General features: G+C 41.9%; 1 protein-coding gene across 1 annotated transcript in view; it reads right to left on the reverse strand.

The window, feature by feature from the left end:
• Positions 1-7,149, reverse strand: part of BCKDHB (branched chain keto acid dehydrogenase E1 subunit beta) — a gene marked incomplete at its 3' end in the record, with an annotated part of 243,016 nt that extends 235,867 nt beyond the window's left edge. Inside the window, exon 1 of the mRNA XM_080700665.1 lies at positions 6,969-7,149. The remainder of the gene's footprint in view (positions 1-6,968) is intronic.
• Positions 7,150-7,614: the final 465 nt, after the last annotated feature.

The raw sequence follows: 7,614 nt of genomic DNA on the forward strand, positions 1-7,614 counted from the left end.
CCTACTCCTTCCTTTTTTCCTCCAAATAAACTCACAATTTCCCCATTCCTCATACAAACACCATGCTTCCTAATCTATCTTTACTTATGTTCTTTTCCCTATAAACTCTAATACTGAAAAGAAAACCTTCATCCTCTCAAAGGGCCCTGATCTTCAAGAGATCTGCCTGCCTCCCCCTATTCAAAACACCAACCACAATGTCTTTCTCGGTGGCTACAGCACCAGCTCCACCACGCAGCCCGCCCTCCTTTCTATTTCTCCCTGAAAAACACTGCTCCACCTGGTCTTTGCAGAGGTGATGCCTTATTAAAGCTTGCCATGCAACTTAAATGACACCAAATCAGAATGCACTGTGACCACCACCTCGCTATGCAGCCCCTTTTATATGTCGAAAAAAATTAAAGAATGAAAAGTATTTGCAGCATACACAAAAGGCAGAAAGTTAATATCTTTACTATAAAAAAATTTAGTGGATAAGGCTAAAATGTAGGTTATCAAGTCAGACACACTAGGGTTTAAGCTCTGAGCATTATACTGTCTTGTTCAGGTTATTGTGAGGATTATGAACTGATGTCTACAACAAATGCAAGAAAGCAGTTACTCAGTAATGGTAGAGTATTAAGACTGACAGAAAAAAATTGTGCAACTGTTTAAATATGAAAAAAGCATGGAACACACAATTCACAAGAGAAAACAAATCTAATAAAAAAGTATATGGCCGGGTGTAATGGCACACCTTTGTAATCCCAGTACTTGGGAGGCTGAGACAGGAGGATCACAGGTTCCCAGCCAGCCTCTGCTACTTAGTGAGGCCTTCCACAACTTAGTGAGACCCTGGTTCAAAATTAAAAATAAAAAAAAAAGGGGGCTGGAGGTATAACTTGGAGGTTGAATGCCTCTGGGTTCAATCACCACTACTGCAAAAATAAATAAATAATAAAAACAGCAATTAAGAAGACCCATGCTCAGCTGAGTGTGGTGACACACACCTGTAATTTCAGTACTTGGGAGGCTGAGACAGGAGGATTGCAGGTTCCAGGACAGTCTTAGCAACACAGTGAGGCTCTCAGCAAAATAAATAAATAAATAGGAAAAGGCTCCTCAACAGAAATGAAATAAATGCAAATTTAAACCAAGTACAAGCCTGGCGTAGTAGCACATGCTTTTAATCCCAGTATTTGGGAGGCTGAGACAGGAGGATCGCAGGTTTGCGGCCCACATCAGCTACTTAGGCCGCAACTTAGTGAGATCCTGTTTCAAAATAAAGAATACAAAATAGGGCTGGTGATATAGCTCAGAGGTAAAATGTCCCTGGGTTCAATCCCCAGTACAAATACCCTAGAGTGTGTGTGTGCAAGTGCACCAATTTTAGCATTAACAACACATATACTCTTATATACTCTCATATTTAATATACCATAGCACTCATATACTCTTCTATAGATGGAGTATAAACTGGTTATCTGGACTATGCATTTAAAAATCCATTAAAGAGCTGGGCGTGGTGGCGCACGCTTATAATCCCAGCATTTGGGAGGCTGAGACAGGAGGACAGCAGTTCACGGACAGCCTCAGCTACTACTTACTGAGACCCTTTGCAACTCAGTGAGACCCTGTTTCAAAATAAAGAAAAAAAATAGGGCTGGGAGTATAGCTCAGAGGTAGAATACCTGTGGGTTCCATCCACAGTACTGAAAAATAAAAAAAATAAAAATACATTAAAGCATTCATATTTTTTAGTCAGAAATCTCACATCGAGGCTCAAACCTGAAGATATAATTTCAGATAGATAATAGCTATATATACATGAACTGCTTATTTCTGCATTATTTATAAGACTGCAAAATTGTAACAACAAAAGTACAGCAGTAATTATCAAAAGTTTCCATTTACTGAATGTGTGCTTCTTAGTTGTCAAACACTGCATTAAGTATACTATAAACATCTTATTTAGGCCACCTACCTGCTTTCTGCAGTAGGTATTGTTATTAACCCCTTACTTATAAAGAAACCAAGGTAAGTGATAACTCCAAAAATCACAGGTGGCAGGGACAAGACAGGGCCTAGAACAATGTAATGCTAAACACTGAACTGCAGCATCTCTACTCTTTGAAACATATCTTCTCCTAAATCTTACAGAGGTTAAAACAACCATGTAGCCTTTTGGGAAAAGGTTTCTGGTTAAATAATGCAAATCATATTTGTATTAAAACTACAATTACAGAAAACTAAATACAGACTTCCGGGAAGATGGTGACCAAGAAAAGCGGGGCTTAAGAGCCCCACTAACAACCAACCTCTATTACCACAAAATCGGCGCCTTTCATAGCCAGAAAACACCATCACTAGAGAAACAAAAAAATCACCAGCCCCAGAGAGGAGAGGGACTCAGAACGGAGCCACAGAGCCACAGAGGAGATACACCGGCCTCGACAGCAGCGCCTTACTGCTGGCAGCAGCGGCAAGCTCACCGAACAGCTACGGCTACAGACCAACGCACTCAACAGCCCACCAGGCTCCAGAAAGGAGCAGCGGGCAGCGAGCCGAGGGACTCAGAGCAGAGCTCAAAACCAGAGAAGAAATATGCCAACATCACGGCCAAGGGCGTGGCAGCGGCACCATATTGCCACCGGAGGCAGCAGCAGCAAATTCACCGAGTCCACTACAGCTCCATTTGCGTACTCAAGAACAGAGAGTCAAATTGTGGGCCCCAGAGGAAAAATCCCAATACTGACTCCCAGGAACTTGACCCAGTGGAGGAGTGGCGGTGGCAGAGATATCACACCATAGGAGAATGCGCAACCTGGCACCCCCCATAGTCTAAAGCAGCCTCTATTGACTCCCTGGGTCTGAGACTCTAGTAAAGGACTAGTGGGGTCTGAGATACCACAGACTCGAGATCCAGAACACCTTAAGTGAAGTCGTAGTGACCCAAGGGAAGAACCCAGAGAAGGCTCAAACTTCCGAAATCATGGGAAAGAGGAATAATACTGGAGCAATGAATGCCCACAACCCCACAACATCAGAACCCAATAAAACAGAAATTCAGAGATTTCTAGAAGATCAAATCAAGAAAATAACTGTAGAAATAATAGAGGTGTTTCGAAAAGAATTCAGAGAGAGCCAAAAAGAGATAAAGGATGCAATTAATGAAGTAAAGGCCTCAATTCAAGTACAAACAACCGATTAGACCACATCGAGAATAGAATCTCGCTCTTAGAAGATGAGCAATCCAAAAATGACGCATAGTTTCTAATCTAGAAAAAAATATCCAACAGCAGGAATCTGACATTGAAGAAATATGGGCCCATTTTAAGAGCGCTAACCTAAGAATAATTGGAATAGAGGAGGGAAAAAAAGGTGAAACCAAAGGGATCAACAATCTCTTCAAGGAAGTAATAGCAAAAAATTTTCCAAACATAGAGCTAGAGGTCAATACACAGGTCCAAGAAACTTATAGAACCCCCTTTAGACAGGATCAGAGAAGAAGATCCCCACACCAAATAATTGTCAAAATGACCAATGTGGAAGCCAAGGAGAGAATCTTAAAGGCAACAAAAACAAAGGGCCAAGTGACATTCAGAGGCAAACCAATTAGAATCACTCCAGATTTCCCAAACCAAGTCATGAGAGCCAGAAGGGCTTGGAGTAACATATTCCAAACTCTGAAAGAAAACAACTTCCAGCCAAAAATTTCCTACCCAGCAAAACTTTCTATCAAATTAGATGGGGAAATAAGAAGCTTCCACAACAAACAGAAACTGAAGGAATTTATGTCTTCAAAAGCAGCGCTAACTGCCGGGCATGGTGGCGCACGCTTGTAATCCCCGCGCTTGGGAGGCGGAGACAGGAGGATCGCGCAGGTTCGAAGCCAGCCGTGCTGGCATAAGAGACCCTGTTTCAAAAATATAAAATAGGTCTGGGAGTGTAGCCCGGAGGAAGAAGGGCTTCCAGGAACCCCAGTACCACCAAAAAAAAAAAAAAAAAAAAAAAAAAAAAACAGCGCTAGAGAAAATACTCAAAGAGATTAACTACAAAGAAGAAATAGGTAACACACCAGAACCAAAGAAACAAGATTTTCCATCCAACAGACAACTAAGATTAGTTTTCTGTGGAGATTCATTATTTATGTTAGTCTTATACCTATCTCTAAATTGTATTGTTTGCTTTTATTGTTGTTAATTTTTAGGATTTCTAGTTGGAATATTAATATACCTTCAGATATAGCATTTGGAAATATTTTATCCCATTCTATCAGTAACTTTTAACTCTGTTTACATTGTCTTTAGATACACAATATTTTATTTTTTAGGGAGTTTGTATACCCTTCTGTTGCCTGTGCCATTGAAATCATATCCAATAAATCACTGCCAATTTCAAATGTTGTGAGGTTTTATGACCCAGATTTTCTTCTAAAAGTTTACAGTCTTAAGATTTATATTTAGGTCTTTTATATATTTTTATTTTATATTTAAGTCTTTTATATATATTTGTATATGGGATTATGTAAGGGTCCAATTTTATTCTTTTTCATGTAATTATTATTTTTCAACAATATTTAGTTAAAAGATTATTATTTCCTCCACCAAATGTTCGTGGAAACCTTGTCAAAAATAACTTGACAATATATGGAAGAATTTAGCTCTAGGCTTTTATTTAATCCAATGATTTATATATCTGCCTTTAGAACAGTACTACACTGTTTCAATTATTGTAGCTTTATATGGTTTGAAATCAGAAAATATATATCTTCTAGCTTTGTTCTTTTTCGAGATCGTTTTGGGTATCTAGAGTCCATATTCCATATTAGGATAGATTTTTTCTGAAAAATAAATATATAAATATATGATAGTTTCACCTAAAAAAAAAAAAAGAAAAAAATATTTTCTGGTAAGAAAGGAAGCAAAAAGAAATATTGAAATGTTATCTTTAAGTTATCAAAAGCTTGGTATCAGACAAATGAAACTGTTACGTGAGATTATCATTTTTAATTTTGGATAAATTGCTATAATACTAGATGTCAACCACTAAGCCAAGCATGGGAAGGAGGGATGGGGAGGAAATGGGGTGGGGATCAGGTGGGGGCTGACTGGGCGATGTGTGCATGTATGTCTACAAAAGTTTTTTTGTATCCCACTATGATGTATGAATACAGTGCACCAATAAAAAATTTTAAAAAAATAAATAAAACTACAATTACAGAAAATACACTAAACTGTAAGAATTTACCAAAAATGCTAGAAATATTTGCTATAGTGGTAAAAATCACTTTTTTTTTTACTTTTCCATTATGCAAATCATGTTATATACTTGTATTATTTTTATAACAACATATAAATGTGGTATAACTAAGATTTTAGTAATTTCACAATTATGGAAAGAGCAATTAAGAAGACCTATGCTCAGCTGAGTGTGGTGACACACACCTGTAATTCCAGTACTTGGGAGGCTGAGACAGGAGGATTGCAGGTTCCAGGACAGTCTTAGCAACGCTTTGAGATTCTCAGCAACCTAGTGAGACCCTGTTTTCAGTCAAAAAATAAAAAGGGATAGGGGTGTAGCTCGAAGGTAAAATGACCCTGGGTCCAATCTCCAACACTGGGACAAAGTTTCTTTTGCTGTACAGACAGCATTAAAGGTTCTTCTTGTTGATGGAGACAAAAAAAAATGCTATTCACCTTTATGGTATCTACTATCTACTATTACACAAAACAGGGACAAGCTCTTAAGAAGCAAATTATTTCTACATGCATTTAATACCTTATTTAAATGGCAGCTCTAGAATCTGAGATTCCAAAACTAAGTTAATTGTGTAATCTTGGATAAACCACCTCAAGATCTAAGTGAATCTAACTCAAAAGGGAAGTAAAAACATTACATAGTATTTAACTGAATGAGATGATGAATGTAAATTTCCCAGCTCAGTATTTTCCAATCATAAGCACTCAAGAAATATTCCTATTATTAACAAGTAAAGGCATACTTCCAAAAATGTCAGCCCTAGCACATAAGAAGTCACTGGACAAGTAAACAAGAAAATGTGTGTACTGTTTCCTGATATTCTGATAAGAGACACTGGATCTTTAGAAGATTACATAAAACTTGCAGAAGAAATGATCAAAGTCAAGCAACAGCCATACTATTCGGCATTTGCTACTTAACCTCCCCATAGTTTCCTCCTCCCATCACCTGCATGGATCACCCCTCCTTAGCTAAGGCCCAGTGCAAGCTCAGAACTAGTCCCAAATAAAAAGCCTGGATTCTTGAGTGTTCATTAGGGGGTGAGGGGATGCACTGGCGACTGAACCAAGGGCAGCTAGCGTGCTGGGCTTGTGCTCTACCACTGAGCTCCATCTCCAGCCCTTCCTATTTTATTTTGAGACAGGGTTTGGCTAAGTTGACCAGGCTGGTCTGGAACTTGTCATTTCCCTGCCTCAGCCTCCCAAAAGGCCTGTATTCTTTCCCATCTCCAAGAGGAAACTGTTCTGTGACCTTGGAAAGATCAATTCAGTTAATTGGTCCCTCACCTTATTCTTATCTACTATAAGCAAAGAGGGAGAATCTTTCTTTTAACTGCGCCTTCTTGAAGTTGGAGGCCCCGTCCTGGGCAAGCTGTTAACAGTACCTAAGGCCTGTGGTGGGAAAGCAGGGATGGAGAACCAGGAAGGGGAGGAGTCCCTTGGGCACCACTTCTCCACTCTCAGGCCGTCCAAGAAGGTGCTGTGCCCTCTCACCTGTCTTGCAGGTGCCTGGAGGATGTGTCTCGAGGGCTTAACAGTAACAAAAACACTGGGAGAACAGTCAGTCCCTGAGACAGAGGTTGTAGAGTAGGCGGAGATTAAGCAAGGATGAGAGGACATCGGCCAGGCAGCCCCCGGGCCGCTCGGCGGGGCGGCTGTCCTGCGAGTTCCCGCGGGCCCCGGGAGTCTGGTGGCGGCGGGACTGGACAGGGTCGCCCCCCGGCTCACCGTACTCCTGGGACTCCGGGTCGGGCTGGAAAGTGAAGTGAGCCACCTGCCGCGTCGGGGCTGCATTCTCGCCAGCCAAGGCGGGTTGCAGGAAGCCCCGCGCCAGTCCCTCGCCACGCAGCCGACGCCAGTGCCCCCCCGCTCGGGCAGCTCGCAGCCTCAACAGCCGGCCCGCAGCCACCGCCACCGCCACCGCCGCCATCCCCGCCGGCCGCCCAGGTTAGCGAGCAGAGCAGCCCCACGCTGCCGGCGAGGAGGGCGGAGCCCCGAAGTGGCTTCCACATTGGTCGGCCCTGAGGGGCGGTCCCTCGAAACAGACCAGTAGGAAGCCAGGATTCGGGGGCGGGGAAGGTGACTAGACCAAGTGGCGTAGGCTGTGGTGCGCATGCGGAATGAGTTCCGGGGCGGACGCGGCGGAGAGGCTCAGCCCCAATGAAATTGTTCTTTAAGTGGCTACTTCCCAAAAGAGCTGTGAGGTCCAAACCTGAGGCGGCAGGTCTGCAAAGTTCCACAGTGCGCCTGGATTTATTCTTTTCCAGTATCATTTACAATGCCATTTTTAGTAGCTTTTTCATTTTAAAATTTACACTCTAGCCTGGCGTAGTGGTGCACGCTTGTAATCCCAGTACTTGGGAGGCTGCGACAG

Source organism: Muscardinus avellanarius (assembly GCF_963383645.1).
Source record: "Muscardinus avellanarius genome assembly, chromosome: 8".
NCBI classification, from domain to species: domain Eukaryota; kingdom Metazoa; phylum Chordata; class Mammalia; order Rodentia; family Gliridae; genus Muscardinus; species Muscardinus avellanarius.